A 9,505-nucleotide genomic window follows, 5' to 3' on the forward strand; every position below is an offset into this window, starting at 1 on the left:
TTTTTATATATATATATATTTTTTTTTTATTGTAAAAGAGATATAGTAATGTTGGTAATTTTGTAAATTCGTTGGCTGATATAGATTAGTGCTAAGCTTTAGGAGTATTTTTATTTATTAATGAATATGAATAATTTTCTTTAGTTTCTGTATACAGTAGTATGATGCATGACTCCTGTATACAGTAGTATACAGGACTGGTGCATGTTAATCTACAGATAAAAAACACAACCCACTAGTTACAGCAGAATTAGCTTTTGTATATTACCAGTAAGAACAAAACTCACACCAAACTGCATCATACAAATTTTACATGTAGCACATAAAATCTAAGACTTCTTGAAGAATATGAAAAATTTACAACACAACTTGACAGAAAAATAAAAAATATGTATTAAAATAAATGAATCAGCACAGATCACATGTATTATTTAACCATATATTAAAGTTATTTCTTATAGCTGTCTGATGGGTACCAGCAACAGGCCTGTCAATAACTATATTGAGAAAGAACTACATCAATTAGCTTTGGGGATTTCTTCTAGAACCACAATTTAAAAGCTGGTTTTCAATCATTTTTGATATTTAAAATAATTATTAATTTCTGACATGTTGATGTATGCGGTTTAAACATTCTAAATATTTTGAAATCTATTTCCAGGAAATCTTTTCAAAACTGTAATTCATCTGAAATAAACTAATACACTATTAACAGTCCAGTAATATAAACAACCTGTTAATAAAAATTAAAACACAATGAAATGCCAGAAAAATACAACTCAGAAAAAATAACATGCTAAGCTTACTAAAAAACAAAATCACTTTTAAACCGAAACATATAATTATTAGAGATAGCCTGTTGGTCTCCCTGGCAGCTCTCCTAATTCCAGCAACCTAACAGAACGTTTTTCAGCATGTAGAATAAATGTATAGTCACACACAGCAAACATGCTGACAAGATATAATAGTGATAAAAATTTGTTGATTTCACAATCTCATTGTAACAACAAAATACACCACAAATTAATTTCATAGCTGAATATGACAAAAAAAAAAAAATTGTGACTTACTAGTATAAAAAACAACCGACAAAATACATGTACAAATTATAATTAAATATTATGTTTCACTTTGTTCAAGTGTGTTGAGTTCATAATTTTTACTTCATATATATAAATGTGGATATTACATTCAAATATGATTAATATTTTTGTTGTTAGTGTTACCAGTTTCTAAAAATGATCTGAGATTGATTATGATATTGTTTTTAGTAATCCATGTTTGTTTGTGTCTTTGTATAAATGTGTATTTGGCTTGTCTATTACAGTACAGTATTTAGTGCAGTCATTGTAACTTCTTACTGTGTTTATAGGTATATGTTTCATTAGTATGTTATATAATCTTATTTATTTTGTTTTATAAATATACTTGTATTTAAGTGAAAAGCTTGATTTGTGAGAAATAGAATTTAACAGTAAGTTTTCTATAAAATATATATACTTATGACTAAACCAACAGTATACTGAAACTGGATAAACAGGTCTCCTAACAGTTTTAACAAGCACAATCTGTAAGATCTCAGAAGAGAATGGAATATAATTCTGAAAAGATCTTATGGTAGCATATTTACAAGCAATTATTATGACCTTATTATTGTATTGAACTTAAAACATCATTTTCAATATATTAATCTGTGTCTATAAATTTCTTGAATGTTCACTTACAGATAGATACCTAACCTATTATTTGATCTGTTATGCCAACTTCTGTTGAAGTTATTAGTGGGCTATTTTGTTTTGCTACAGTTTTGCTAACTTATTATAAGCTTAGTATTTCACAATATAAAACATGTCTTATTTTATGGTTATCAATAATTTTCTTACATTGTGATATATCTTTTTATATAATTGTGATAATTATCTTATATTGTGATTATGTTGTAATTATCAATGTATAGGAAGTGAAATAATTAAAGAGTGCAAAGTAGCAAAGAAAGACTGCTTGAAGAAAAAACGTAGTTGTATAGAAAAGAAGGTAATTACAGTAAACATAGATGTAGTAATGCAAAAATAGGAATGTAATAATATAAAAGTCAAGATGACAGACTAGTGTTAGGATAAGAAGAGAGAGCAGGAGACAGGAATACGTAGAAGGATGGTATAGAACAAAAGAATTATCTGATAAAGTCAAGTAGAGCATACAAATTTATTAAAAGTGAAGATAAGTATACTATGATCTGAATTTGATAAGAATTTTGAAAGATTTAAGCAAGAATGAAGCAGTAGGAATTAATGATCTGTATTATTATTCTAGGAGAAATAAAACTGATTAGCAATACATGCATGCAACATTTTTGAAACTGGAGAAGTAATCTCAAATAAAAAAAAAAAAAATGCTGATCTCAGTGGTTAGGTGGTCTGTCTTTCATCTGGAAATTCTGAGTTTGAGTCCTGGTCAGACATGGCATTTTTTCAAGTGCTACAAGAAATTAATCATCTATTGGCAATGCTACAGGGAGCCAGTTGGAATAAAGAGGAGTTAACTGATGTTGAACATTCTCTCTTTCAAGTCATATTATGTAGAATTCAACATAAGTTATAAAAGTTATTACTAATAAAAGTTTTAAAGAAGAAGTTAAGAGCTGACTAATCAGTCCTGTGAAAAAAATAAAATTATTAATCTGCTGAAACTAGGAATGAGTTAGAGCTAGTATTGAATGGTGTGGATTCATTGTTAGGAGAGAAATTCAGTCTGAAAGAAAAGAAGAGTAAAACAGAGGTAGTAAAATGCAACATGAAGTAAAATGAGTAGTTAAATTTTAAGATGGTTCACAAGGTTTGAGAAGTCATAGAACCTTTTTATTTAGAAAATTACAAAGAATAGTTTAGTGAAAGTATAGTATAAAAGAACTCATTAGCAGACTTGTACAAGCCAGAAGATAATTTTATCCAGAAAATAAATTTGCTAATATCAATTACAAAAAGAGGAATTAAGGAAAAATTTGTAAAAATATTTGTGTGGATTGTAGGGCTTTATGTTAGATAAAAATAAAGAAAATCCACGCATTTATTCTTTTGAAATGTGGTAAGGAGAATTTTCTGGGATTTGTAAGGAGAATTTAGAAAATTATATGGGTTTATATGAAAAAAGAGAGGTTTTTAAGGAAAATGGGAGGAGAGAAGTTGCTGGCATAATCTTATAAAAAGAAGGATAAGCCTTATGCTCATACTAATGGCACCTAGGGTTGATGAATTTGGCTTTAAAAGCTAATGTTTTTAAAATAAGAAGGAAATGGTAGTAAGAGTAAAAAAGGGATACATATTAGACAATTTGAAAGAGATATTTGAAGACGTAGGCTGTAAAGGTAGTTTGAAATTTTAAAATTATGAAATCACTAAATAATGGAAAGGACTGGAGTTCATTCAAACAATTTAATAAAAAAGTTTACGCAGGTAGTAAGATTTTTCTTATTTTGCAGAACCATTATACTAGATTTATGAAAAGAAAAAAAAACATATTATATGCATTTATTTAATATATATTAAATACATTTTTTTACATATCAATACATATTAAATCTGATCAAAGGTTTAATTTTAAATGTCGAACAAAGGTTTTATTTTAAATTAATTTCCTATAGTCGTTGTTACTTGATATTCTAATAAAAACAGATTTAAAAGCTAGTTTCTTTCTAGATACATTAAAATATACTAGTGGACAATTTTTTTAGAGCTAGTCTACAGCTCTTTTATTAGTGGTGTCACTGTTTATGGCATTCATCTTGAAGCAGTCAGAAAAATCCTTCAGGACAGGATCCCACATAACCATTTTCTAGGGGCATAGAACATAAGTATTAAGTAATGGGGGCAAATCATATCTGTGTAATGATATCAATTAATATGCATTTAGTTTTACAGACTTATTTGAAAAATAGGAAATCTTAAAAACACAATGAACAGAAATGTGCTGAAATTTATTTTAGACTTTTTTGCATGGATAACTGAAGATGATTAGAATACGATGCAACAGATAATTTTAGAAAGGTGTAACATCCTTCCTGAGACACCCAGCCAACAGGTTTGATTGATGTAGAACAAATATATTTTTACAATAAAAAGTTATATCAACAGCTTTGAGGCAAAAACATTTTAGAAACACTGAGTGGCCTAAACATTTCCCAAATAAAAGATGGCAGAATATTTCAGACAAGTTCTCAAGGACCCAGTTGAAATTACTTATTGCAGAAAGAGAAGTATGCTGTTATTTACGAGATATCAGGCTTGTACATATGCAGCAGGTGTGAAAGACTGGCATTTAATTCTATTTTATTGAGTTCATTTTCACAATCTGATTTGAAACATTTTATGGGAGAATAACCTAATACCAGAAAAAAGAATGATAGTACTCTATAGCAAATAATTTATACCAATAACAACGTATAGTCTACAAACATATACAATCTCCAAAAAGATAAAAGAAAAATTCATATGGGATAACTCTTGAGAACAATAGTGCAGAAGAAAATAAGTGACATGATAAGTTAATAAACAAACAAAAATATCTACTAAATAAATCCGGACTAAGATGGTTTGGTAATGTGAAAGTAGTACAGTAGAGTAGCAAGAATAGGCTAGATAAAATATTGGAGTACAAGACTGGCAAAATGGGATAATAATAATGTAAAATGGCAGCACTGAGGGACAAATTGGGAGCATATAAATCACTTTTCAACAGATTATTATGACAGAAGAGGAACAATTATCCATTCCTACACAACTGGGACTGGAAATCCTAAGTATTTATTGAAAAACCTTATTTAAATTGAGCTTTAATGGCAGTGTGCCAGGTAAACAATAGTTACACGTGTTATTTATTTGTAGTAATATGAATTTCATTGCTCTTTTCTGCAGACTAGTGGCCTGTGGCTATGTGGCACCTATAACTATGTTATGGAATTTGTAGGTTTTTGTCAAATTTTGTGTATGTGAATTTATACTGTTTGAAGATGTTTAATTTAATGGTATGTATAAAATTTGTTTTAAAAAACAAATTTTGCTTGTATGTGTAAAATTTGATTTTACAAATTTGATAGCACATAATTGCATCTTTTTATTTATATATGGCATATCTTTGTTTGCTAACTATACTTGCTAACTTTATACATCTGGCAAATACACCTACATTTATAGATAAAATAATACCTAAATTACAGAACAGAATCATAAACACAGCTAGTGCCTAGTGATAAAAAATATATCAAAGTATGTCAAGGAACACTTATGAAATATTTTTAAATCAATTACCTTTTTTACTTTCTTGTATGAAGTAAAGGAAGTATTGTGATTGTGAAAAACTTCAGTTTTCAGATTTCAACAGAAATATACATTTACACCATCCTTGAATCCATTTTGACTAGTTTCGGCGTGGCATCTGTACATATGTATGTATGTATCTTGCATAACTCAAAAATGATTAGTTAGAATGTTGAAATTTTGGATTTAGGATTGTTGTAACATCTAGTTGTGCACCTCCCCTTTTGATTATAATCAACTGGAACAAAGGTGCTCGAAAAAGCCCAAAATCCAAATATTTTGGATTTTGGGCTTTTTCTTAGCTGCAGTCATTGAGAGCTTTTCAACGATATATCATAAGTGGTACTTATTTCCATTGGTTCCAGAGTTATAGCAGAATCAAATTTTAATTAATGAAATATTTGGATCCTACATGGGGAAGGCACATCAGTTAAGTTCAGACTTCATTTCCTTTCTTTTGTTTTAATTTAAATATATTGATTTATTAATAATATTAATCTGCGATTGTAAAAAAAATTTATAATAAATAATAATTTGATAACAAAAAAATTGGTTATCAAAGAATTGGAGGATCATATTTCACTTTCAAATGAAATAAGTTTAAATAAAGTGTAGCAAAAAATGTGTATATGTAATTTAATAAGCACACAAGGAAGTCATGTGGTGACCACATCTTTTTTTTTTGTATAGGTAAAAATATGCAAAAGGCTATTGGGTTTTTTCTTCAAAGCAAACTATTGTTTGCTTAAATATTACACTGGGCAGACACAACGCAACAACATTTGTAAAGAACACATATATAAACATTTAATATTTGGAAATCACCTTATACAAACAGGACATAAATCCAAATATGTTATAGTTAACATATTTGTTCATGTTATAGTTAACATGAACATTTTACCAAGAGCCCTACATTATAAACCCAGCACCTTTGAACTGTGTGAAATTTAAAAACATCAAATTTGAAAAAAGTAGTATGATACAAGAACAAGTACAATCCAGTCTTCAAATTTACTATTTGACCATATACTAAATCAGTTTGTGCAATCATTTAAATCAATTGCTTTTAACAATACAACCTGTAATCATCATTAAGAAAGCAACTGCAATATAGTTCTACAATACCTTCTGAAAGCAAATTTGAAATTGAAAATATTTCCTAAGTTTTTTAGTATTTATACTTTATTTCCTAAGAAACAATACATTTTTTTGCATTCAATATTTACAGAAAGGAGTAATTTCTGTCAGACTATTAAACACTTGTGTGAGGCATCAAAAGAAGCTAAAATAACAATGTATTAGCTAATGCTTATGTAAATTAGCCAATGTATTAGCTATTCTTATATGCATTGTAAATTTTGGTGTAGAAAGTGCATGTTAGAAAGTGGCTGGAGGAGATTACCAGTGGGAAAAATTTATTTTCTTAGAGCTCTAACGGGAAATATCATTTTGGAAAATAAAATTTGAGGCATGAGAATGTATATGAAACATGTATATGGATGTACATGAATGTATATGGATGCATGTATATGAAACTTAGAAAGAAAAGAGAATTGAAAAGTAAATAAATTGAAACTGAGAATTAGAATGGATTCTATGAGCATATTAAGATAATTATTTGGAAAAAACTGTAAAGAATATCTGGAAAGTTGAAGATAGAAGGATGAAACTAGGAGAATTCTCAAGAACAAGATGGAAAGTGAGAATAAAGGATATTGTGGAGAGTTTTAATAACACAGACAAGGGCTTCTGAATATTGTACCCAACCAGCTGTACTCAGAACAAGATTTGAATATGTATATTCTTTCTTTTGTTTAATAAAAATAAAGTTTTCATTGATAAATATAGCAAAATATACAAATAAAATACTTTGTAAAAGTTGTTAGTAATTCACTTTAAAAATTATGTGGAAATTATTCCTTTGGAAGACCATTTAAAAAGTAATTAAGGAGGTGCCTTTCAAAGTGATTAGGGAGACCCTAATGAAAATATGTATGGTTCATGTCTATGATTTTGTATTCTTTATTTTTATTAGTAATTGTGTATCAATCAATTTAGTGTTATATTAGTTACAATTATTACATTTTAACTTGAATACTTGTGAGTTGCTGTATTTATTAGTGTATGTTTTGTTGGTTTGCTCTATGATCTTGTGAATTTTGTTTGTAGTTTTGAAAGCTACGTACTGTAGTATCTTCTTTCTTGCAGATATTGGCAAGTTTATATGACTGTTGAGTGATGTGTGTTACTGTCATGTATTTTCTGCCACTAGCTTAGTTTTTTATTTTGTGGCAGATAATATGCATATATAACTTGCAAATATATAGAAAGAAGACTTGAATTGATAGTCACCAAGTTTGGTAGAAACAATGTTTAAAAGAACAAACAAACCATAAATCAACATTTGATCAAATATTAAGAAGGTTGCCTAATAGATGCATGCCATTAACAACACTGCTAATAATAATTTTACTGAAGGAAAATACATATAACTCAAAAAAATTCTGGACATACAAATTCCTTGAAATCTGAAAATGAATGGTTAATAATTTTATTGGGTTTATCATTAGTTAATTAAAAGGAGGGGTGTTCACAATTATAACTGAGTTGCAGAATATTAGTAACAATCCAAAATCTTTCCTGGAGGTTCTGACTTTATACTTATCTTTATTCTTGGAGGTATCCTTATTAAACAGAATTTGAATGAAACTACAGTTATTTTATATTATTTTAATAAAACTACTTGATAGTGTGAAATGAACTGTTTATAAATTAGCTATATCATTTCATTTAAAATACAATAAATACAGAAAAAACAATTGTAGAATTAAATGCATAACTTAACAAATACATAACTTAACAAATATTGTGCAGTGAGAACAGTTCAGTTTATATACTACAGGAGTATTGTGTTTGATATCTTACAAAATAAAGAAGAATCAAGATCAGTGAGTACATATGGTATCAAATTGAGAAACCATTCCTTCACATCAAAATGATTAAAAAAAATATATTTTTCATCATTAATTAAAAAATATGTCCATTATATATGAAATATAGAGATAATTTAACATATTTAATTATCTAAATATAAGTAAACCAACATTTATGTTTTAAATCTGTTTTTCGTTGTAGTATATTAATTTAAAAATAAATTATTTTTTAAAAATATGTTGATTATTTAACTGAATAAAATTTACTTGTATAATTATATTAATAAAATTTACTATAAATCATTTGATATGGTGGAAAAAATTCCCTTAAATTTTTAACTGGATACGGCAAACAGTTTTAGTTGATTCTGTGTTAGGAAGTAAGAAAGTATCACTACTAACTTACACCTACATTGAGTTTGCTTTCCTAATGCAGCCTAGGCTTTTTTAAATGACTGGTGATAGCATTGATAGTCATAATAGCCTTTGGGGTTTTTATTAAACAGGTTAATTAGAAAGTAAAGAAAATAAATTACTATAACCTATTTTTTTTAAAACTGATAGAAAAGCTAGTTAATTAATTAATTGTGTAATGAAAAAAATAAATAAAATGGCAGTTTACTTTCAATAAAATTCAGTGCAACAAATGTAATTTTTACCTTCTATTTAAAATTATTTTACATATATATAAACTCTTTAATTATGAATTTAAAATATTATCAATTTGGAAAATGTAGAATTATAAAAAGATATATTTACCTGAGGGTAAAATAAGTTAAGAGAAACTACTTTGAACCAGTACTTGCCTATTCACAATAGCACACAGTACATTACTGACACTACAAATGATATTTCTACTGTACATTACGTTAAATGTAGCATGTCATTTTAAATCTATAATGATTCATGTTACGTAATTATTTCTCCCAAAGCAATTGCCAGCTTTTATCTGAGCCGAGATTAAGATATATTGCACAATCTAGGCACCAAAGAAACATTCAATTAATTTATTTTCATAGATTAATAAACTGTAGTGATGTGAATAATATTATAATAATATATCAGTTCCATCTGAATTGAATGGGCACATATTTATGTTAGAGAAATACCTTCTTTATTTTGAATTTGTTAATGTGTTGCAATTTTTATGTAAGTATAAAGATTATGTTTTAAAGGATTTCTTATTTTAAGATGTCAGACTCAATGCATTAAGAAACCTGTTAATATTCTTTGATAAGCAAAGATAACTAACAATTT

At 27.5% G+C, this 9,505-nt stretch overlaps 1 protein-coding gene across 2 annotated transcripts in view; it reads right to left on the minus strand.

The window, feature by feature from the left end:
* Sam-S (S-adenosylmethionine Synthetase) overlaps nucleotides 1-9,147 on the minus strand; it is a 113,793-nt gene extending 104,646 nt beyond the window's left edge. For both annotated transcript variants that reach the window (XM_075361319.1, XM_075361320.1), the window contains exon 1: nucleotides 9,008-9,147. The gene's annotated coding sequence lies outside the window, so the exon portion shown is untranslated. The remainder of the gene's footprint in view (nucleotides 1-9,007) is intronic.
* Nucleotides 9,148-9,505: the final 358 nt, after the last annotated feature.

Source organism: Lycorma delicatula, chromosome 3, assembly GCF_047948215.1.
Source record: "Lycorma delicatula isolate Av1 chromosome 3, ASM4794821v1, whole genome shotgun sequence".
NCBI classification, from domain to species: domain Eukaryota; kingdom Metazoa; phylum Arthropoda; class Insecta; order Hemiptera; family Fulgoridae; genus Lycorma; species Lycorma delicatula.